Source organism: Rattus norvegicus, chromosome 10 (assembly GCF_021556685.1).
Source record: "Rattus norvegicus strain SHRSP/BbbUtx chromosome 10, alternate assembly SHRSP_T2T, whole genome shotgun sequence".
In the NCBI taxonomy this organism is placed as follows: Eukaryota; Metazoa; Chordata; class Mammalia; order Rodentia; family Muridae; genus Rattus; species Rattus norvegicus.
In genome coordinates this window covers 66720623-66745238 of record NC_141543.1, presented here as the reverse complement: position 1 = coordinate 66745238, position 24616 = coordinate 66720623, and the positions used below count along the sequence as shown (strand labels likewise).

Sequence of the window (24616 nt, the reverse complement as noted above, 5' to 3'; positions counted from 1 at the left end):
CAGAGCTGAAGCAATTTAGCATGTGTATGAGTTCTGCTGCCTTCTCCTTTCTGCCTAGGTGATTTTCTCAGAGTTCGTGATCAATCACAAATAAGAGTCCAGCTCAAAAGCAGAAATGGGACTCTGTGAGTCTGGCAACCTGGGAACTGTAAAAGTGGGTCAGGCTTGGCTGCACCCAGTGACTGACAATATCTTCAGGCATATTTGTCTTCTTCTGTTGGCTTCCCTAAGCATCATTTCCAGACTGGCTGCTTCTGAGAGGGGGCAAGATGGCCACAGGATTTCCCATGCCAGCACCACCAGCACTGTTTGCTCCCCACGACAACACTGTTACCACAGCTCACCGTCATGAAAGGTATACTTCTCAGTAACCCAGAGAAGACAAACCCTGGCCTAGGTCACCTGCAGCCTTGGGCCAGCCACTCTCCAGGAAGTGGAAGAGGGTGATGGATATCTTAATAGGTTCTCCAGTCATGTCCAACCCTAAGGAGGAAGAAGCCAGGAGGACAACCTGGTTACTTAATCCTGAAGAAGGAAGCTGGGCAGGCAAGATGGTTGTCCTTCACCTAGAGCTAGCAGAAGCCCCTGGCCTTTGCTTTGCTAAAGGTAGAATTGTCTTCCCAGCCCAAGATGCACAGCTGTCTGGACCTTGGTGCTGCAGGGTTGAATTAAGGCTATGATCTGCTTAGCATTGCCACAGTTCTGGGGTACACAGTGTGAACGCTAGTAATCTTCATGCTTTTGCGTAAAGGGCATCTTAGGCCTTCTCATGGAGGCTTCCTGTGTGGGAAATCCCTCACACGGCACCTTCACATGTGATAAGCTGCTATGCTTGGGGAAAATAGCTTTTCCCTAACATGCTTGTGTCCCAGGATGCTGGTCCTAGCACCCCTTGGCCTCTGCTACCTCTCCTTGCCAGGGTCACAGTCTCTTTGGGATGCTACTCTCAGCTCAGATTTCAACCGGATGTTGGGGGTCACCTCTAGTTTGTGAACAAGTCTATTTTGTGGGTGGACATGCAGGGACGGGACAGAGCTGCCAGGCTGAGCCCTGACAAAGGAGGCACCCGGTATGGCTTCGGAGCTCTCTGCACGCGCACAGCAACTTCCTAGTCTTGCTGCTCTGTGGCAGCTGCACCCCACAAGCCCTGGGAGCTTCTCTCACCTTCCCCCTTAAGGGGCTTCACTGGGTTTTTGCTTTTCTCTTTTCATCTTCGTATGAGTTGCTTTTCTCTTGCTGCTGTAACAGATACCCCAGAAAGACAACTTTAAAGAGGGGGACAGTCTGTTTGCGCTCAGGGTTTCAGAGAGTTTGATGCACCATTTGGCTCCATGGATGGAGCATCATGGCAGGGGAAGCACGTGGCAAGAGCTTTCTTTATTTCTTAGGGGTACCGAGGGGAAGGTAATAAGGGTTCAGGACAAGATATAGCCCCCGGGATATACCCTCTGTGACCTGCTTCCTCTAGTAAGGCCCCTCCCCACTTTGCTACCTTGCTATAATGCCATTGTATTTTGAATCTATGGAGGGACTAATCCATCAGTAAATCAGAACCCTCCTGAGCTAAGCTCTCTGGAAAAGCCATCACAAATGCACCAGAGGAGGGAGGTGTGCCTTCCTAATCCTGCTTCTTAATCCACCGCTTGAAACTGAGACTGCCACAGTGTTTTCTAATTTTCTGTGTGGAAATGGAACTTGGGGTCTCTGTGTACTAGGGTGAGGTTCCGCCAGGAGCTACATTCCACCCCACTGAGATGCAATTTAAACTCTGGACCCTCTTCTCCAGATAAGTGGAGTCTTCTCTGGAAGCCTGAACTGGCTGGGTTGTTTCTTTGGTTTTTACTTTGTTTTATTTATTTATTTATTTATTTATTTTTTTGGTTCTTTTTTTCGGAGCTGGGGACCGAACCCAGGGCCTTGCGCTTCCTAGGCAAGCGCTCTACCACTGAGCTAAATCCCCAACCCCTTTGTTTTATTTTTAAGACAAGGTCTTACTATGCAGCCTGAAAACTCAGGGTGTATACCAGGATAGCTTCAAACTCATAGAAATCCATCTACTTCTGTCTCTCAAGTGCTGGGATTGGGCACGCACCATCATACATCGCCCTGTGGTTGGGTTGGGAAGCTGCCCACTCCCTTCCCATCTTCCACAGTGTCCTCGGATCATATCAGTGTCCTTGGATTCTCTCTTAGTTAGGGTTTCAATTGTGATGAAGCACCGTGACCCAAAAGCAGGTTGAGGAGGAAAGTGTGTATTCAGCTTACACTTCCATATTGTGCTTCATCACCAAAAGAAGTCAGGACAGGAACTCACAGAGGCCAGGACCTGGAGACAGGAGCAGAGGCCATGGAGAGGTGCTGATCACTGGCTTGGCCATCATGGCTTGCTGAGTCGGCTTTCTTATAGAACCCAGGACCACCAGCCCAGGGATGGCACCACCCATCATGAGTTAGGCCCTCTCACATTGATCACCAATTGAGAAAATATCTTACAGCTGGATCTCATGGAGGCATTTCCTCAACCAAGGTTCCTGATGACTCTAGCTTGTGTCGAGTTGACACAAAAACCTGCCAGGACAAGTTCCTTGGAACCCCATTTGAGAAGCTCTGGGTGATTGTGTCCATTGGTCTCTCGTCTTAGAACTTTTTTTTTTAAGGTTTATTTATTTATTATATATAACTACACTGTAGCTGTCTTCAGACACACCAGAAGAGGGCATCAGATCTCATTACAGATGGTTGTGAACCACCATGTGGTTGCTGGGATTTGAACTCAGGACCTCTGGAAGAGCAGTCAGTGCTCTTAACCACTGAGCCATCTCTCCAGCCCGTCTTAGAACTTTTTAAAAATCTCCATGGGGATAAGATTGCTAGAAAACATTTTCTTCCTTTACTAGATTGTCTGTTATGAAAAGGTCAGTAGTGAGCCCCTTGTCATCTTCCAGACTCAAACGTAGACATAATGGCTGGACCACGCTCCGGCTTGCATCGGGCTGCCTCACTAACCCTGTACTGGGCCAGCTGCTTTTGAGCGTCTGTTCTTCTACCGCCCTGGTCAAACGATCTGGGTTAGATTTACCTTCTTAAGAAGCCACAGCGAGAGGCTCTACCGCTGGCCCTGGACGCTCTGGGAAGCTCTGTGATGCTCATGGCTTGGGTCCCACCAGGACTGATAATAACTCTTGAGAAATGTCTAGAATCTAAGCCCTTTCTAACAACAGCACACACATAAACCCTTGGGTGCTGTCAGGTCACATGTGTTTATAATTCCAATCACTTTGAAGGCTGAAGCAATAGGATCCTGGGTTCCAGCCTGGGCTATTCAGCAAGATCCTGTCTCAAGAAATGACAACATCTTGCAGTTTGTATGTGTCCGGACTGAAAACACATCCCCCAGGGGATGGAGGCCGTCCCTGAAGGCCCTGCCTTGGGTGGGAAACACCCTACAATTGTCTGTCAGCTGCTGCCGCTGTGGGACTTGGTCTCCAGTACAATAGTGGTGGGGTGGTTTGGCCCAGCTTCCCTGCCCTAGGCAGAGAGAATCCAGGCCTGGGTTTGGCTCCAGCTGGGCCTTGAAGAGCTGTTACTTATTGAGTTAAGTCAGAGTGGCTCAACTGTTGACGAGCAGCACCTGGGTCACCCTTGGCAACCACCACACAAGAGAGGCCCTCCTTTTGCTGGGGCTCCCTGTAACCCTCGCTCGACTGGGCCCATTGCTTCCTGGTAGGTGCTTCTGGTTCTCCTGGTACTAAGGACCCATGAAGCTATCTTTGTGTGTCATGCCTGTCTAGTGCCTGCAGGGGCTTTTCCAGATTCTGCTGTAGGGAAGGGGTGTGCCAGGCTGGGAAAGTGTGTGGTAAATGGTTCACAGAGACGTGCCTGGCAGTAGAAAGGCAGTGGGCTGGAGGAGAGCCAGGAGCCTCCGCCTCAGACGCTGCATTCTGTCTGTACCATCCTTTGTACTCCAGTGGACAGGACGGATGTGAGGTCCTGGGTGGATGGCTTCTGAGTTTTGGTGGAAAGTTGAACAGCAGGTGGAGAAGGGGCCTATGTAGGTAGCAGTCCAGACTCCTTCACTGGATGCATGCTCGTGACAAGCTGAGCTCTGTGTAGGAGTGAGAGATGGGTTAGGGTGTATATGTCTGGTGTTCACCTTTGAGGTCAGCTATCATAAAACTGAAAAAAAAAATCCCCAGATAACCACGAGACAGGGCCAAACGCCAAGGGTCCCAGAGACAAAGATAAATATTCAAGGAAAAACCATGTTTATTAGAATACAGCTAAGTTTGAAGTACCAGGGAAATGGGCTGGTTTTGTTTGTTTTCGAGACAGGGTTTCTCTGCGTAGCCCTGACTGTCCTAGAACTCACTATATAGATCACGCTGGCCTCAATCTCAGATATCCACCTGCCTCTGCCCAGCTGAGAGATGGGCTTTTAAGGCATTTTACCAATCATTTGCCAACATGGGCATTTTGTTTGACCATGCTGAGATTCGAACCCAGGAAGGACCTTGTATTTCAATGTAATTAGAACCTCCTGATAGTCTTCTCTTTACACACATGATGTGGTTTTCTACTTAGGGTGGAGAAGAAGTTTCCTTTGAAAACAGACTTGAGAATGAATTGATTTAAAGGAAAATATGAGATGAATAATAGTATTGGACCCACCGAGGCTTGGTGGCAACCTTCCAGAAAGAAGCGGAAAAGCAAAGGGGGAGGGGCAGGACCAATGAGGTGGAGCTAGGAGGGGGAGAAAGACTGGGTTTCTAGGTCTAGGGAGGTGGCCACAGATCTTGGTGTGGTCCGTTTGAATTGTAATGGATAAGACCATGGAGGGCTGGAGGGCAAATTGACCTGTATTATAAGGAGCCGCCAGTCTCTGGGTGTAGACTCTCCAGGAAGCATCAGGAGCCACTGAAGGAGTTTAAAGAGAAGACTGGCTCATGATTATCCTTGAAGAGTCTCGTTGTGATGGATACCAGGACTTGGAGTCAGGATGACCACACTGGGGCTTAAGTAAAAGTGCTATTATGAGGCCAAGCTAGGGCCATATCCCTTCAGTTCATCTCCTGCTGACTCTGGCCGCCTGCAGCTGGAAGAGTCAGGTCTGAGGCAGATGAGACCAGCCTTGATCTGTGGGTTACAAACTGTGTGGAGCTTGGTTGCAGACCAGAAGCCTGGAGCTGGGGGCTGTCTGGGATGGCCTGTTCTGCATGTCCTGGGAAAAGGACAGGGAAGGAGGGGCCCGGTGACAGCCCCTGGTGCCTCCAGGCCTAGCACAGAATGTTCTGGAATGCTGTGAGGGAAGTGGGTGGGGTGAGCTGAAGGAAGCTTTTCTGTGGCTAGACCAGGAAGTGTGCAGTTTCCTGCCCAGGTTTGGTTCGGACAGCCCTGCCTGGCTGAGAGCCCAGGGTCAGGATTTCATTCATCAGCAGGGCCTGTGTGCTCCCTCCCGGGTCACCTTTTATTTGTTTGTTTATTACTGTCCCATTTCTTCCTTCCCGTGTGAAGAGTCACTCAGTTCAGGCACCAGCTTTGCTTAAAAAACAAAAAACAAAAAAAAACCCAGGCATTCACCCTTTCCCCTAGAGGGCCTTCTCTGTGCCAGGCAGCAGGGGAGGCCTACCTAGTCCAGGTGATACAGTGGGTGGGCCATACGGATCCATTCCAAACTGTGTGCCTGCGTTGTCCCTAGTAACCAGACCATGGGCAAATCTTCTACCTGGGAACATAAATCATTCTGTTCCTCTGTGAATGTGGGGGCCGCTGCCACTGCAGGGTGCAGGGCTGTGAAATGCAGGTGTCTGTTCCAGGCAGCAACATTTTGGAGTGCTGATTCGACTGGTGCTGTAGGTAAAACGTAAGGGTGGTGTCAGTTTAAGCTTGGGCTCTGCTCTGGCCTGGCTGGAAGATATTCCTTAGGGTGGGAAAACTGTCATCATTATTTTGGTGGGATAGGGTTTCATTGTGTAGCCCTGGCTGTCCAAGAATTCACTCTGTAGACCAGACTCAGAGATCCACCTGCCTCTGCCACTGGAGTGCTGGGATTAAAGGCGTGTGCCCCCTCCATTTGGCTGGAAAAGCATTATTTTAATTTTTAAAAATAATTCCAGGCACCTAAAGGATTGATGTGGATATTTGCCTTTTGGGATGCTTGTGGTGGAGCCGGTCACTTGGCTGTCCTCCTTGACCCGGATGTTGAGTAAAGAAAGCACAGCAGGCCATGCCATCCTCTTTATGTGCAGCCTTACTTCTGGGGAAGCTTGAGAATAGGGGTAGCCTTGCTGTTTTCATGGCTCTCTGGAGTCCCTGCTCTGCCCAGAGTTGGTGCCAAGAGCCTGGTGAACTCAGGCTGGTACAGTCACTGCCCTGCCAACAGGTTTCCTTCATGCCCACCAATCTAGTTCTCTGTGTCCCTTTCTGGCTCTCCAACAGGCTCCCTTTCCACCCCCCCACACCCCAGCCGCTGGGAGGCTGGCTATCCCTGGAAAGCCAGCCCACTTGCCAGATGCCAAGCAGGCTCCTCCACTTCAAGGAAGCCTTCCTTCCTTCCTCCTCCTACCCTGTAGGTCCTCGGCCTGTGGCAGGGTGGGGGTCTTCTGTCACTGTGCCTTCTCTGTGCCCTAGGCCACATAGTCCCAGCATTCACTATTGTTGTCTGGTTCATTCCAGATTCATCCCATGCTCCCTGCCACACATACTAGTGTTCAGAGCAGACACAGTAGAGGCGACCCTTCTCCAGGGACCTTGTGGAAATTAGCAAGTAAGCAAAAGAAATACATTTCTGTGTCCCCAGAGAGGGCATGGTGGGTACTGTGGGATGGGGGGACATTAGAGAAAGACACAAAACACTCTAGAGTGATGAGGGTCCCTTGCCCATCAACATAAAAGCTCTCAGAATGGGGTGACAGTGTAGAGATGTGTTGACAGCAGTCAAGACACTTCCCATTGGGGAAGAGTTTTGGTTTTGTTTTTGTTTTCTGCAGTGGGTTTGTTGTTGTTATTTTTGTTTTGTTTTTTGTTTTTTTTTTTTACCTGTGGAGCAGAAAAAGCATGTTTTTGATCAGAGCAGTTTAAAGTTTTTTTTTTAAGACAAGATTTCCTGTAGTCCAAGCCAGCCCTGAATTTTTGATCTTCCTGTCTCTGCCTCATGGCTGCATGACTGTTGGGATTACAGTCATATGCCACCATGCCTGACTGAATGATACAGTAGGATCCATAAATGACACCTGCTATATTGTTAAAAGTGGATTCTTAAAAAAAAAATACTTCGGGGTTGGGGATTTAGCTCAGTGGTAGAGTACTTGCCTAGCAAGCGCAAGACCCTGGGTTCGGTCCCCAGCTCCGGAAAAAAAAAGAAAAAAAAAATACTTCCAGAAATAGAGTGAGTTAAAGTGAAAGATACATCGAAGATGGTGACCATCTCATTTTTCAGAAGCTCAGACAGAGATCAGGCCGCCTGGCCAGGAGAGGCTTGGGAGTTACATACAGAACGTGTTCTAGCGCTAACATCCTACAGGGATGTTTTGTCAGCAAGGCGCCTGTCTGCTGGAGGGCATAAGGTGTAGACGGCTTTGTTAAGGGAAAAGGTAAGCATGATTAGGTCATCACCTGGCACACACCAGCTTGGGCCTGCACAGCAAAGCCGCAGCAGTCATCTGTGTGCCAGGTTTACCCATAAGCTTCCTAGGAAAACCGTGTGATAAAAGCAGGACAGGAGCCTGTAGGTTCTGATCCAGGAGCCACAGGGTCTGATCCAAGAGCCGCATGGTCTGATTCAGAACTAAGTTCTCTGATGTCATGGAAGGACTGTGAGTTTTTGTGGAAAGAGAAGCCTGTGACTCAGAAACAGACTGTGGGCCCCTCCTGGAATAAGAACCAATCCCCTAAAAAGGACCACATGTAACACGGAGAGAAGTGGCTTGCTACTTCTCTCTAGGTTGCTGTAGGATAAAGACTAAAGAATAAAAAACTAAAGACTTGGGGAAATGTTGCTCAAATGGACTTCGAGAGGCGGGTTCACTGCAGGTGGCCCTCCCAAATGAGATGGAGGCAGTGATTGGCGTGTGTGGGGGTTGCACTGATTGACATAGGTGTGAGGGTTGTAGTGATTGGCATGTGTGGGGGTTGAGGATGGAGGGAGGTCAGAACTGCTGGACGTGGATAACCCAGCTGTCCTTAATTTTGGGGGGCACAGATGAAACACATGTGGCACTGTTCCATTGAAATGACATCCGTTCACGTTCAGATGAAGTCCTTGTTTATGTGTGCTGCTTAGAATTGAGCTCCTGGCCTTGAACAGGCTAGGCAGATATTTTACCCTTGCCACATTTGGGGGTACAAACTTTCTTTTGTTTGTAGAGCTGAGGATTGAACCCAGGGTGCTGACATGCCAGGCCAGTCCTCTTTACCCCTTTAACTTTCACTTAGAGGGTATCTTGAGGCTGCTCAGGCTGGCCTTGAACTCGGTGCATAACTCAGGCTGCCTCTGCCCACGGACTCCTTTCCCTTTTCCTTTTTTTCTTAATAGACAGGATCTCTTTACATATAGCCCTGGCTGTCCTGGTACTCACTCTGTAGGCCAGGCTGGCTTAGAACTCACAGAGATCAACCCACCTCAACCTCCCAAGTGCCAGAATCACAAGTGTGTACCACCATGTCCGACAATAACTCTTTCAAACAAGCTAGTCTTATCTGCGTTTATTTTATGCTGAATCTCTTCCCACGTCCTAGTTTCTCTTTCTTCAGTGGCTTCTGGGATAGCTTCTGTTCTGTGTCGGCTCCTCCTGTTCTTCGGGAACACTGTGTGCCCTTTCAGCGAGGTGGGCTCTATGTGATGGGTGCTCACAGATGCTAAACCCACCTCCAGCTATGCATCTTGGGGCTTTGTGTCTACATATATGTGATATATATGTTTATATACACATGTACATATACATATATATACATATACACACACATATATATACATACATATATACATACATAGAGAGAGAGACAGAGACAGAGACAGAGAGACAGAGCAGAGCAGAGCAGAATTTGGTTGTCTGTTCTCTCTCTCCCCTTCTTTTCCTCTCTCCCCTCCTCCCTCTCTCCCTCTTATTCCCTCTCCCCTCTCTTTATATTTTTTTCCCCTTCCTCTTTTTCTCCCCCAGGGGAGCTTCAAACTTACTATTTAGCTGAGGATGACTCTGAATTTATAGTCTTCATGCCTCCACCCTCCCACCCCACCCCGACTCCCCAAGTTCTGGGATTACAGGAATGTGCTAACAGGCCAGGTTATGCAGTGCTAGAGATCTAGTGGGACATCCTCAGCCCCTGCTTTGTGTGTGTGTGTGTGTGTGTGTGTGTGTGTGTGTGTGTGTGTGTGTGTTCCCAGGTTGAACCCAGGGCCCTACACAAACCAAACAAAGCTCTATCACTGGGGCACATAATTGCACATTGAAAAATTATTTTTAAAAATCTCTTACAATGAAAAAAAAGTCGATCGGCTACGGAAAGCTAGTTGGTTACTTGCATTTGGGGAGAAGGATTTTTCAGTAGGGGTTCACGCGCTCCTGCTTTGTGCACAGTTGAACGATAGTTATTTATTGTCCGGTTAGGGAGATGAAATGGAATCTGTACAGGGTGTAATGTTCTGCGCTTCCTTGGCACCTTACCTCCGGAGCGGTCTGGAGGGATGAAGAGGCCTGAGTTCTGGTCTCTGCACAGCAGATGCAATTGCAGGCATGCCTCAGCCAGTGTGGCCGGCTCCTCCTCCCTGACATCTCACTGCAGGGCCGGACCATGCTTTATTTACCTATTTGAAGATCATCTTGGTTGTTTTCAAATTCTGAGCAAAGCTTTTAAATAGAAGAGTGAGGTGTGGGCATAACTTTCTGTTTATTTGTATAAACACCAGAAAGCTGTAACCTCCTAGCGTTGTCCTGTCCACCACACCACTTTAACAATTTCAATTACCCCTGGTGAATATGTATATACCCTTTATTACATATATTAGTATTATTTTATTTTTAAAAATTTTAAGATTTATTTTTATTTGTGTGTGTGTGTGTGTGTGTGTGTGTGTGTGTGTGTGTGTGTGAGACACTTGTGCAGTTGCCTATGAAGTCTAGAAGGGTGTGTCTCATCTCTTGGAGAGGGAGGTACAGGCAGTTGTGAGCTGCCTGGTGTGAGGGCTGGGAACTGAATTTATGTCCCCCATAGGACCCTGGAAGAGTAGCAAAGCAATCTTCCACTGAGATATCTCTTCAGCCTGCATTTTTTTTTTAAAGTCTGAGGAGTGTGCATATGGAAGCCGGAAGTTGACATTAGTGTCTTCCTCAAACACTTTTCATTTGGTTTACTAAGCTAGTTTCTCAATGAACTGAGAGCTCACCAGTTCCAGTCGCCCTGGGGCAGCTCGTCTCTGCCAGCTGAAAACTAGACTAACAGGTGGCTCTCCATGCCCAGTTAGCTTTTCACGTAGGCTCTCAGAATCTTGACCTCCGTCTTCACACTTTAATAGCAAACATTTTATGTACTGAGCCATCTCCTCAGCCCAGAATTGTCTATGTCTTGGTGGTAGCTATGGCTAATCTTCCCTCCCCTCCCCCGACACGGTTTCACTATGCAGTCCAGGCTGGCCTTGAACTTTCAAACCTCAGTTTCCCAGGGGCTGGGATTACTACCTCACCTGGCTTGTTGTTAATCTCTGACTGAGTCTAATTTCCCATCTGACAACTGCTCAGTAGAGACTTCCGCTGAGCTCGGCTAAGCCTGCCCGGTTGATCCAGATGTGTACCATAAACTGCTTCCTGGTTTATCTGCACACAATAGTCCTGCCCCCTCTGTGCATCTGAATGCAATAAGCCCCTCTCTGGTCAGCTCTATATGGGAACAGGCCAAGCCCCCAGGGTCGTTGTTCAATCTCCTCACTAGCACTTGATGTTAGTTTTTGGCTTTTGGCTGTTCAGATTAGGTAGGTAGTATTATCCTCTTGGTTGTGATTTGTAATTTTCTAACAAGATACTATGACTTTGCACATCTTTCCATGTGCTCGTTGGTCATTGCATGGCTTTTTTTTTTTTTTTTAAAGATTTATTTATTTATAAGTACACTGTAGCTGTCTTCAGACACACCAGGAGAGGGCATCAGATCTCATTACAGATGGTTGTGAGCCACCATGTGGTTGCTGGGATTTGAACTCAGGACCTCTGGAAGAGCAGTCAGTGCTCCTAACCGCTGAGCCATCTCTCCAGCCCATTGCATGGCTTTTTATAATTAAAAAAATTAACAGCTAGGCATAATAACCCATGCCTTTAATCCCAGCACTCAGGAGGCAGAGGCAGGTGGATCTGAGTTCAAGGTCAGGCTGGTCTACGAAGTGAGTTCAAGAGCAGCCAGGGCTATGCAGAGAAACCCTGCCTTGAAAAACAAAAAAGTAATTTTAAAAACTCATTTTTCTTTATTCTTGTAGAGAAGGGAGAGCAGCTGCAGCCTGTGGTAGGTGTATGTGGCAGTCAGAGGACACCTTGGGAACTGGCTCTCACCTTTCACTATGCGCTTTGGGGATCCAACTCAGGTTGCCAGGCTTCTCGGCTGGAACCTTAGCCTGCTGAGCCGTGTCACCCGCCCTTAATCCAATAAGACTAATATAATTATATATTAGATCATGATATATATATATATAATTATATATAATATGGCATATAAATATTATATATAATACAAAATATATAGATACATTCTATATATTTATCGTCATCATTATTATTGTGTGTGTGTATTCACAACGTTAGGGCAGGGGCATGTGTGCCATGGTGCATAAGTGGAGGTCAAAGGACAACTTCGTGGAGTCAGTTCTGTCTTCCTTTATGTGAGCGATGGGGACTGAGCCCAGTTTTCCCTGACAAGAACCTTCTTCCCCTCTGCAACATCTTAGGGTTCCTAGTCAAAAATTTTCTTTGGTATTCAGATCTTTTCCACATTCTTGCTTTGTTTTACTGGGGGACTGACACCTCACAGAAACTAGTCCCTGCTAGTTTTTAGCTGGGTTGTATGTTCTTAATTTTTTAAAAAATGTATTCTGCATTTAATATTTTAATCATTGTTTCTAATTTATCCAACAGTATAGACTAAAAGATTGTGTGTGTGTGTGTGTGTGTGTGTGTGTAGTGAGTTGAGAAACGTCCCCTAAAGATATGTAGTTTTTGTTTCGAGCTTACATTTGTTTGCTGTGTGAAATCCATGTAGGTTTTTGTTTGTGTCTACATTTACTTACTGAGTGCATGTACATATGTGTGCGCACACAGGCCCCAATAGCAGGCAGTGCTGGGTTCGGATGCCCCTGTGGTTAAGGGGTTGAACTTGGCGTTCACATCTTGCCGTTTACCACCATGTGCCTTTGGCAAGCATTTGACCTCTGAGCTCAACTTGCCCAGATGTCAAGAGGAGATGCTAAGAACCTGTCTCAGAGGTTGCTTTGAAATATAAAGGGCTTGGTACAGAGTAAGCACCACTGAATGGCAGGTCTTCTAGCCAATACCAGGTACATCTTTGGTGTCCCCTGTGACGTTCTGTGTTCTAGTTGTGTCCTAATCTTGGAGCCTCAGCCTCTGTGTGGGGCAAGTGGGTGACTGTCCAGATGGGCTTCCTCAGAACCACTGCTCAACCTTGAAGCTCAGTTCCTGAATTGTCATGGGTCCTCCAGGGCCGACTGCTCTGGGCTGAGGATTCATGGGCAAGTTTCTGGGAGTAGTGAGAGATTCAAGAGAGACCGAACAGTGACCGGGTAGACAGAGTCTTCTTCAGAGTAGCTCTAGATGACCAGACAGTGACTGGGTGGACAGAGTCTTCTTCAGAGTAGCTCTAGATGTTCCGACTCCTGGCACATTTGGAGACGGGCCTACTTGATTTGTCCAGTTGGTTTTTGTTGTTCTGTCCTGTTTTGTCTTGAGATAGGCTCTCACTGTGTAGCCCAGGCTAGCCTAGAATTTGTAGCCTTGTCACCTCAGCCTCCTGAATGCTTGAATTATGCCTGTATCCCCATGCCCAGCTGGGGATTTACTTTACTTTTAACTTTGTGTATGTGGGGGGGGGGGGGGAGTACACGTAAGTGCGGGTGCCGGTAGAGGCATCTAGTGCCCTGAAATCGGAGTTATAGACAGTCATTAGCCACATGGATGCCAGCGAGTGAACTCAGGCCTTCTGTAAGAGTCACACACACTCTCAACTGCTAAGTCACTGTCTTTCCAGCTCCAACAATTGACTTTTTGATGTGGCCTCGCTGCAAAGTCCTTGTCCCTTTAAGGAAGGTCATATTGCCTGTCCTTTTAGCTGACTCCTCTGGGAAATCAGCTAAAATATAAAAATGCCTCTTTCTGGGAAATTCCTAAAAGTGGAAAGAGAAGGCCTAGGAACCAGCTGCTTGGAATTGGGTGCCCAGGCCTTACTGTGAAATCCCTTGTGTGGAGGTCAGAGGAACAGCTCAGCTGGCATCATATCTCCAGTTTGCAAAAGTTTCTCTCCCATTCTGCAAGGTCAGCTTGATAGTGTTGCACAGGTTTTTTGTTCTGATAAAGTCAATTGTCTTTCTGTCGTTGTGCACTCTCGGTGTCACCGTGAGGTGGTGAGTGTGTGGAGTAGTGGGAGGCAGAGACTGGGACAAGGGGCATGATGTCTGCTGTTCCTGTGTAGAGATGCACACGGTGGGGGAGGCAGGGCCCAGGGATGGCCATGAACTCCCAGGTGAGGACACTGGGCTTGATCCTGAACTATCTGAGCAGAGGAAGGCCCTTTGGAGGCTGGCTGCATAGGATAACAGGTTGACCAAAGCCTGGAGAAGCCGTAGTCTTCTCAGACTTATTTCTGGGCCCATGAGGGACAACTCCAGCATTGCAGCAAGCTAACAAAGATCCCTGCTGCCTGACTGGCAGGGCCGGCTCTTCTCAGCCACTTGCAAGTTGAGACCGCCAACCTCCTCAGTAACATCCTCCAGTCTGCTCTGGCCTTTGGCCACTTCCTGCCCCACTCAGGTCCTGAGAGCCCCTGGCAGCGTGTTTGGAAGGTGCTTGTCAGCTCCCTCCCCTCCCAGCTCTGAGGTTTACTGTCTTTGTGAGAAACCACCTGCCTGCAGCCAGGTCTTCCTGGAGGAGAGGTTCAGGGGAAGCCCCAGGGCTTGGCCAGGCTCAAATCAAATTAGACCACTGTGGCAGCTGTGGGGCACCTACCAGGAGGCCGCCGCCGCTCTCTGGGGTTGTAAGAGAACAGTGATCTGTCATCCCCATGGGCTGTGTGACTACCAGCTCTCAGCCTGTGGCAAATGCCTGGAGGGCAGGTAGCACCAGTAAGGCTGCTTTGCTTCCTTCTTTGGTAGCTCAGGGTGACACATGTGGTTTTCACTTTGTGGGAGCTTCTTAAAAACCACCTGGCTAGGTGACACTGGTTTTGTCTGGACCCTCCCTCAGACCCATTTAAGTCTGATTCTGGGGTAGTCCCCACTGTTGCATTGAGCCAAAGCAGTGGACACTAAGGATGCCCACAGTGGGCACCTTTATTTATTTGGGGTCCTACTTAGCCCGAGGAGAAACAGACAGCTGGTTCCTCAGCAACCTGGCACTTAACCTTGGAGTTGGAACAGAGAAACGTCTGTTTGTGTTTCCAGGAACGAGAGGGGACAGCTGGCCCACAGATAGCAGGCTAGGTCAGCTGAGGGTTGCCTTGGCGGCTGGCTTTAAGCAAACATCCAGAGCCAGGAGCTTGGGCGGAAGAAGGATGGAGAAGTGCCTGGTGGGACTGAGGACAACTTGAGAGCTAGTTTCCAGCCCAGGCTGCTGGGAGGGTGAGGCAGGCTACTCGGGGGCCTGGGGAACCACCCATCAAGCTGCTGGCCTCTACCTGGCAGGTAAGGAGAGGGGGCTTTCTTTCAGGGTGAGTTCTGCATGGTCCCTTCAAAAGGTAGTAACTAAAATCCGATTTCCTTTGCAGAAATTCTGTTGTCCTGGGCTTTTCAGGCTCCATAAGTCACAAAAAATAGAAGCAGGTTGTATTTCTGCATGAAGAGTCCCAGGTGTGGTGGCTTGTGTCTGCAGTCCCAGCACTCAGGAAGCACAGGCTGGAAGACGGTAGAGAGTTTCAGACTCGTAGATTACATGGTGAAACTTCAAGACAGACATTGAGACAGAGAGGAGACACATACACACAGAGGGGAGACACACACAGAGATGGACACACAGAAGACAGAGGATGATACACACAGAGGAGATACACACACAGAGGAGATACACACACAGAGGATGGACACACACAGAGAGCAAGGTGTGGGGGGAGACAGAAAGACACAGATGCACAAAGAGACACAGATAGACACACAGAGACACACACATACACAGAAACAGACACACATACGCAGACAGAAACACACATAGAGACATGTACAAAATACACATACACACAACCAGAGACACACACATAACCAAAGGCACACAGAGAGAAAGACAGACACAGATAAACACACAATATTAGCTCACTTCAGTGCATGTCTCAAGTCAGGTTTTGGTAACCCCTGGGAGGACCTAGCATTTTCTGGGCAGAGGCTTGCTTTCCCTGACAACATGATGTTATTCCCACCACTGTTGAGCCAAGTTTTAATCCCATTTCCATATTTATGTGGGCTACTTCTTGACAGTCTGGTTAATTAATGTTCTTATTTTGTTTACTGGGGGCTTTTCAAGATACACTTGTTCACTCGGGGTGTGTGGGTGTGCATGGGCATGCCACAGAACATGGCTGGGTTAGAGGACAGCTTACCGAAATATCTTCTCTCTCTACATCATGTGAATCCCAGGGATTGAACGTAGGCCCTTATGCTTGGCCACAAGTAACCTAACTCACTGGTCCATCGTGTGTGTGTATGTGTGTGTATGTGTGTGTAAACAGGTTTCTTTGTTCTTTTATCGTGAGAAAAAATATGAAATACCGGGATTTATGACTCTGCCACTGCACCCAACTAAATGGCTTAAACGCACAGGCAGGGTAATGGAGGGAAAGTAGTTGTGTTAGCTTACAGATCAGGATGGGTATGGAGCCTTGTGCTATGGTGATCCTCAAGCTGTTTTGCTGATGTATGAAGGAAACAGCTTTGCAGTGAGGTCAAACCACTACTGTAGTGTGTGCGTGTGTGTGTGTGTGTGTGTGTGTACACGTATGTATATTACATGTGTGTGTCTACAGCAGCCAGAATTCATTGTCCAGTGTCTTCTTTGTTTCTCCTTATTCTTTAAGGCAGGATGTTGGCTAGCCAGTGTACTCTGGGGATCTGCCCTACTGACCCGCTCTCCCAGCACAGTGGCCATAGATCTGTGTGCTGCTCGATCCCACACCCTGCTTCTTAAGTGGGTGCTGGAGATGTGAAGTTGGGGCCTTCTGTTTTTGCAGCATTCCCTGTACAGCCTTCCCCCAACCCCAACAGCTGCAACTTAAAGCAATGGGGAGCGAGTGCATTTTGAGATACTCTGCAGCTCTAAACTGTGTTGGGAAAATACCTAATCTTATGGTTAAGACACAGCAAATGTGGAGGTGATGTGCCGTCTACATTCATAATGAAGCTTAATAGAACATTCAGTTGTAAGTTAATGAAACAATTTTTTTCTAATTCAAATTCACAGGACCTTCTTTAATGCCCGGGGGGGGGGTGCAGTGACCAAAGGGAGTTGTTTCATGCTTCCTTCCTTTCCATTCCCCCCTCCCTTCCTTTCTCCTCTTGTCTGCATTTGACTTTCTTTCTTTGAGAGACAGTGCTACTGTATAGCCCAGGTTAGCTTCAAAATTGCCATCTCTCTGCTTTGTTCTCCTGAGGGCTGGAGTTATAGCTGTATATCCTTTTGTATATGTGTCAACTGGGACCTCTTTGCCTCAGAAGTCAGAGCCCTTCCTTGGCCCTTAGTACTCCAGGAAATTGATGGACACTGTAGAACACTTTTTTTTCTTTTCTTTTCTTTTTTTTGGAACTGGGGACCGAACCCAGGGCCTTGTGCTTGCTAGGCAAGCGCTCTACCACTGAGCTAAATCCCCAACCCACTGTAGAACACTTTATACATTAGTGCACATGGTCAAAAGGATCCATGGTGCCCCATGTGCCCACCCCCATGACAAGATTGAGTTCTGTTATCCTAATGTGTTGTGGGTTGTGCTGTGTCCCTCAAAAGGATACATTGATGTCCTGCCTTTCAGTGCCTCTGAAAGGGGCTTTTACTTGCCACAGGGCCATTCCAGTTGTAATTCCTGGACTGAGATCCTCCGAACTGAGATGCCGATTCCAGTATACTTGTAATCCCGGCACTCGGGAGGTGTAAGGGAGGAGGAGTGCAGGTTAGTCTGGGCTAGTCTGGGATACACAGTAAGTTCTGGGCCAGCCTGAGCTCTATGAGAGCCAGCTACTGCCTCCAAAACTAAAATGAAAGCAATACAGACTGGGAATGTCCCCAGTACAAAAGAAAAGAGTTAGGCTGAGGCTGGCATTACGATAGGCCAGAGCAGGCACTGGGCTCTAGCTTCAGTACTGGGGGTGGGGGGAGCAAGGGAGGAAGGAGAAGTGGGGGGGAGAAAGCAGAAATAGGACAGCTATGTGAAGACAGGTGGGAGGCTGGACTCACAAGTCCCTTGCAGTACAGACAGAACTTGGAGGCTTGTAGCTTCAGGCACCAGCGGGGGGACACCTTCTGCCCCTGAGATTGGACACACACACACACACACACACACACACACACACACACAGCAATGGTTTAACCTCTCTGCAAAGCTGTTTCTTCCATGCATTAGCAAAGCAGCTTACAGATCACCACAGCACGGCTCCACACCCATTCTGATCGGTAAGCTAATGCAGCCCTACTCATTCCCTGCTTTTTTGACTTGCCACAGCAACTCTGTGGTAGCACTCCTAGGACACAGCTATGGTCTGCTGCCAGCAGAAACAAGTGCTACTTTAGGACTGGAAGGTGGCCTGCACTGGCCAGCACTGGCCTGCACTGGCCTGCACGGCTCCCCTCCTGTACCCTCACAGGTGATTCTTGCCCAAGGAGTGTGGTTACTGTGATTGCTATGTTCCTTCCTGCCCTGTGTCAGGCTTTTTAGAAATGACAAAAGTAAGCTGCACCCCTGGGGACACGCAGGCAGAGCTTGTAGCTTGAAAGGAGAAGGAAGAAGGAAAATGTCTCACATCTCATTCAGTGGAAGCTTTTCAGTCTGGGCAAGTGTTTGTTTCAAGTTAGACAAAGAAGAAGGCTGGGGTTTGGGGTCACTGGCCTGGGCATCCCAGCTCCTTAGAATCTAAGGATTAAATAAAACAATATATTAAGGTGTCTTGTGAGTACACCGTGGGAGGCCTGTGGGAGTTTGAGAAAAGCCACCTCTGCCAGGCCCCAGCAACTGAGCTGCTACTGAGAGGCCGGCTGCATAGACAGTACTCAGAGTCTGTGGGCTGCATAGACGGTACTCAGAGTCTGTGGGCTGCATACATGGTACTCAGAGTCTGTGGGGTGCATAGACAGTACTCAGAGTCTGTGGGGTGCATAGACAGTACTCAGAGTCTGTGGGGTGCATGGATGGTACTCAGAGTCTGTGGGGTGCATAGACGGTACTCAGAGTCTGTGGGATGCATAGCCGGCTTCAGACTCAGAGGCTGTGGGGCGGACAGCGCAGGGGCCACATGCCACTGTGTTTCTTGGGTGAGAGGACAGTGATGAGCCTTTGCTCTGTGACTAAGTCAGGATGGGTCCATCAGGCGGTGTGTACTGCTCCCCAAGGGTAGGATCTAAACAGGCTCTTAAGGACAGGTAGGGAGCTCTCATCTGTTTACCTGCTCTAGGTCTTCCTTTGGAGGTGACTGGAAAACCAAGTTCCCTCTTGAGAAACCTGTGCCCAGGTCCTGATGTGTTCTGCCTTCATTCTTATATCTGTCTGTCTTCTCTCTTCATAGCTGTGCTGAAATACATTAAAAAGAGGGGTTTTTTTTCTTTCTTTCTTTTTTTTTTTTTTTTGAGACAGTGTCTCACTGTGTAGCAGTGACTGACCTGGGACTCACTATGTAGACCAGGCTATCTGTGAGTCCATGGAAATCTACCTGCCTTTGCCTCCCCGATGCTGGTATTAAAGGTGTGTTTTATCATACCCGGCTGTACATTTTTTTAAAAAATCATATTTATTGTGTGTGTGTGTGATGAGGCACAGATTCAAAAGTGTTTATGTCATAGGGTAACAAGAAGGAATCAGTCCTCTCCTTCCTCCATGTGGGGTTGGGGACCAAAATCTGGTCATCAGTCTTGACAGCAAGGGCCTTTATCCACTGAGCTGCTTTGCCAGCCCATTAAAGCCTTTCTTTAAAAGTTAGGAGTAGTGGCTCTTGCCGGTAATCCCAGCACTTGGGGGACTGATCAAGGAAGATTGCCGTGAGTTTGAGGCTAGCTTATGCTGTAGCCTGGGCTATAGGGAGAAACTTTGTCTCAAAGAAAAGGGGTTGGGAAGGAAGGGAAGGCAAATTAAAGAAAGCAACAAGAAGTGTCCTCCATAAACGCCAACTTTTCTTCATTAGATTGAAAAAAAAAAGTCACTAATAATTCCAAATGGTATCCTGCTGCTTTAACAGGGTGTGCAACATGTCCCAACACACACACACCACACACACACATGTCTCTGCCTGAGTTTGGTCCTTCTTCTGCCGCCAGCCTTTCTGTGTTCCCTTTTCCAGGTCATCTGTCATTTTGACATTAACTGTGACCTCATGCCTGGATGTATTATTGATCATTCCTCAAGTGTCTGGGTCCTTTCTGTGTTTCTAGTCGGTGTGAACCATTTTGCCACATGGACCGACACAGACAGACAGACAGACAGACAGACAGACACACACACACACACACACACACACACACACACACACACACGACCGATGGATGGGATGTGGGGGTAGCTCACCAGGCCTTACTTTGTGGGCTGTAGTGTATTGGATCTTTGATTGGGTGCCAAACATTCATTATGTTTAAATACTATGCTAGTCCAGGGACACTGAGGACATCTGCAAAGTTGTCTTCATAGGGACAGCAGAGACAAAGAACCTGGAGGATACAGATCGCAAGATGGAGTCAGTGCAAATGTTGTCTAGAGAGAAGCTCCAGAATTCCCACAGGAGGTGGGGCTGGGTATCTGTAGGGACAAATAGGAAGACAGTGTCCCAGGAGAGGGTAAAGTCGAATACTGTACAAGTCAGGCAGCTTCCAATCCCCTCCCACAACAGACAGACAGACAGACAGATAGACACATACACACAGAAAAAGAAAGAAAGAAAGAACAACTTTAGAAACTTGGTAAACCATGAACCTGGAGAAATGGCACCTGCTATATAAGTGTGTGGACTTGAATTCAGATCCCCAGAACCCATATAAATGCCAAATGGATATGGAGCCCCCCAATCCCCATAATTCTAGCCTCTGAAGATGGAGATAGGTGATCCCCAGAGCGAGTTGTCTAGAGAGAGAGAGACCAGGCATTCACTGAGCTCTGAGTTTTCGAGATCCAAGTTAGAAGAGCAATAGAGAATGACTCCTAACACTAACCTTGGGCCTCCATGTGCATGTACAGTCCCATACACGTCATGCATGCATACCCACATACATGCATACCCTACGTACACACTACACACATTGAGGGGAAAGAGGGCTCATAAGAATGCCTAGTAGGTAAAGGCGCTTGTTGCCAAGCCTGATGATCTGGGTTCAGACGCACAGGGTGGAAGCAGAGAGGTGACCACCACAAGCGGCCCTCTGACCTCCACAAGCATGCTGTGGCATGTACGTGTCCACATGTGTATGCACACATATGCTATAAATAAGTGAACGTATTTTTTAAGTTAATTTTAAAAGAATTATTTATTTTATGTATGTGAGTACACTGTAGCTGTCAGACACATCAGAAGAGGGCATCGGGTCCCATTACGGATGGTTGTGAGCCACCATGTGCTTGCTGGGAATTGAACTCAGGACCTCTGGAAGAGCAGTCAGTGCTCTTAACCACTGAGCCATCTCTCCAGCCCGTGAATATATTTTTTAAAAGTTGGGGTGTAGGGGTTGGGGACTTAGCTCAGTGGTAGAGCGCTTGCCTAGCAAGCACAAGGCCCTGGGTTCGGTCCCCAGCTCTGAAAAAAGAAAGAAAAAAAAAGTTGGGGTGTAGTGTCATATTCTCTTAATCCCAGCACTTGGGAGGCAGAGGCAGGTAGATCTCTGAGTTTGAAGTCAGCCTAGTCTACAGAGTGTGGTCCAAGCCAGCCTTGTCTCAAAACAACAACAAAAAAGTCCCAGGTGAAAGAATGGGGCAGGGTGGACAAGGCTGAGCCCTGGAATGTACCTGGATCCTAGTGCCTAAAATGTGATTTTTGGTTTTGTTTTGATTTTGGAGGCAAGGCTTCTCTGTGTAACCCAGGCTGTCCTAGAATTTACTCTGTAGACCAGGCTGGATTCAAATTCACAGAAATCTATCTGCCTCCGCCTCCCAAGTGTACGGATTAAAGGCATGCACTACCACTGCCCGCCTTAAAAACCTGACTTTTTAAAGGTAAACTGCAGGCATATTCTGGCCTAGATCGTGGGCACTTCAGTGCAGCTCGGATTTTTTGCTCTATATGGTAGTGTGAGCCACGGAAGTTTTTGAGCACACACTGACCTATGCTACCAAGGAAGATCTCTCTGGTACAACACCAAGGGTTTGGATGTGAGCCCCAGTTGGTCTAAAGTCTGAGAAAGAAGCTTTGCTACAGTCTTAGCAAGAGGAAGCGGTGGTGCATGTGGCACTAGGAGGAAAAGGAGAGTTTACCGGAGCAGGCAGATCTGGCAGGAAGCATAACAACAGGGCAAAGTTTAGGGATGCTAGCCAGGTCAGACACCGGCTCTCCTGGGGCTTTTGCCTTATCTTGACTCTTTCCTGTTATCCCAGGGTGCTTGAGTGAGTGGTGCTTTTGGGTTCAGGATAGGCCTTGGAGGCTACCTGTCTGAATTTTCCTTCTTCCCAGTGCAGTGTGGCAGGTGGAATATTGATGTTTGGGCTCACCTTATCTCAAAGCTATAATCCCATTTCCCATATCATAGTAACAGAGCAGATGTCAGGGCCTGTTGCTAAGGATTCCTGGAATATTAATGCCTGGGTGTAAAGTGTAGGGCATTCACACAGCGCCCAAGGCCTCAACAAAGCCTAGTGCCTGGTAAGTATTCTTTTGTTTGTCCTAGCTTTCCCTCTATCCCTGCCCCCCGCCCCCCATCTCCTATTCCTCTCATCTTTCTTAGCCTATGCACAGCTGTCTATCTCAAGGGTAACAGGCTTGACAACAGCAAATGTGCTCCCACTTTCCCTCCTACACCAGGGCAGACATGACTAATGGATCACAGCATTCTTCCTATGGGGGCTGGATGAACAACTCATTCACCACACAGCTCAGATTTTGGACTGCAGATCAAGTCTCTTTCCCAGTCTTTCAAAAGCTACCTGTGTGGTCTCTAGCCCTCCTACCTACTTCTTGGGATTAGTTTTTTATCATGTGATTGGGGCCAGGCCTTTGTCTCACATTTACTTCCCGTATCCAGAATTTTGATTTTTCCGTAAGTGGAAAATCAAACCTGACCTGGTAAGGGGTTTGGCTGACGGTTAAGATCAAGGTAAACAGTTTTATTTGCCAAATGCTACTTGTCTGAGTTAAGATGCATTGCCACATATTAATCTGCAAAACAACCGTCTCTAGATTCGGTGGCTCCACACAACCATTTACAGCCTTCTGTGAACCTGTCATCCGGGTACTTCTGCCACCCATGGCTGGGTCACATGGTCATCATGATTCAGTGACTCAAACGTCTCTCTTTATACGGCTGTTAGGAGCCCAGGCCTGCACTGGCTGGTTGCTTTCGACTGACTGCTGTTTGCCTTTGATTCCCCCCCCCCCCCCCCCCCAGATAGGGTTTGCTCTCTCCTTCCCACACGCCTGCCTTTTTCTGTTGTTCCCTGCATAGTTTTCCTTTCTTCTCACATGGATGATGTGGCCTGATTTGGAAATGTGTTTCTTAGGGGGGAGGGGGTCTCTTCATTTGTCATGCCATTGAGGTACAGATCCTGGCCAAGCAGATCAGCTGGTCTTGGGTTCAGAGTCTGTCGCCTGCTTGAGTTCTTTGAACATTCTGGATTACATAGGCTTGATTGTATCAGCTAAGGACTCCCTGAGAAGAAATCAAGGAACCGAGCACTCCAGGTTCAGAGTGAGCATGAGGACGCTGCCTCTGCCTGGCCTGTGCCCTTCCCAGCCCTCGACAGGACAGTCAAGACTGTGGGCGTCTTGCTTCTGGAAGTGCAGGTCGTCTTGCCCCCCAGGTTTGGTATGTGTCAGAGACAGCTGTTGGTGGGTGGTTTCCACCCTGACCTGGCTCTGGTGAGTTTTAGGACATTGGGGTCAGACAGCAGTGTTTCTGGGGTCATCAGAACCCCAGGACCAGTGGTAGGAGGGGCTGTTTTAGAAGGGCCACCTCTCCCTTCTTTTATGTGAGCGTTTCCTCTTGGTTTGCCTACTTGTTTTTATGGTGCTAGGAGTTAAACAAGGGTCTTACTTCTGTGTTTTACCATTGAGCCACACCCCTAGCTCGAAATCCTTTTTATAGAACGCCCTGCTGGCTTACAGTACCTGCCAAAGTCCTTCCAACCACAAAGACGCTCAAGCCAGCACTGGTCCTACCAGCTCTGAGCCAGAGAGAAGCCTTTAAAGTAGATGCAAAGATTTTACAGAGGGGACTTTGGGGGAGGGATGTGTGATGATTGGAATTATGTACTCTTGAGCCCAATTAATTAAAGATCTATAGCTAGTCCTTTCAAAAACCACAAAATTGACATTCGGCTGACAGGACCCAGCTGCCTCCAACAGATTTTTGTTTTCCTGATGAACAATTCTAGACTCACTTTGGAGAGCAGGCAAGAGGCCCACGGCTCACAGCTTTGAGTGGCTGAGAACACTCCTATAGCAAGGCTGACTCAAAATGTGTTTCCCAAAAATGCACATGCCGCATTTCCATCTCTCTTTCTCGAATTTCTCCTAAAGAAGTTACCAGAGATGGCCACCAAGATGGATCTCGAAGGATAGCCATTTTTGTGTTGAGTATGTAAGAAGTCCCAGATGTCCCGGTGTGTCTCCAGATGATGAGTATCTGCGATACTGTATATCTAGAGCCATAAAGTCACATAGAGTTAAGGGATTTTGGAAAGCACAGGATAGCAGTAGCCCAAATAAGCAGGGAAGGCACTAAGAACCCAGTTAACACCTGTGTGTAAATCTCCAGGGAAACTCAGAGGCTCCTGACCTCATTAGGATGCTGAGCATCCTCCTGGGGGGAGGGGTGATGATGGAGTTGGTGGGGGGAGGGGTGATGATGGAGTTGGTGGGGGGAGGGGTGATGATGGGGTTGGTGGGGGAGGGGTGATGATGGGGTTGGTGGGGGAGGGGTGATGATGGAGTTGGTGGGGGGAGGGGTGATGATGGAGTTGGTGGGGGGAGGGGTGATGATGGAGTTGGTGGGGGAGGGGTGATGATGGAATTGGTGGGGGGGTGATGATGGAGTTGGTG

General features: G+C 48.3%; 1 protein-coding gene across 25 annotated transcripts in view; it reads left to right on the top strand.

The window, feature by feature from the left end:
* The window catches only part of Rph3al (rabphilin 3A-like (without C2 domains)), a 143652-nt gene that overhangs the window by 27749 nt on the left and 91287 nt on the right, over positions 1 to 24616 (top strand). For 7 of the 25 annotated variants that reach the window (XR_015630172.1, XR_015630175.1, XM_087569630.1 and 4 more), the window contains exon 1: positions 14728 to 14884. The exons of 11 other annotated variants lie outside the window; for them this stretch is intronic. The gene's annotated coding sequence lies outside the window, so the exon portion shown is untranslated. 25 annotated transcript variants of the gene reach the window in all.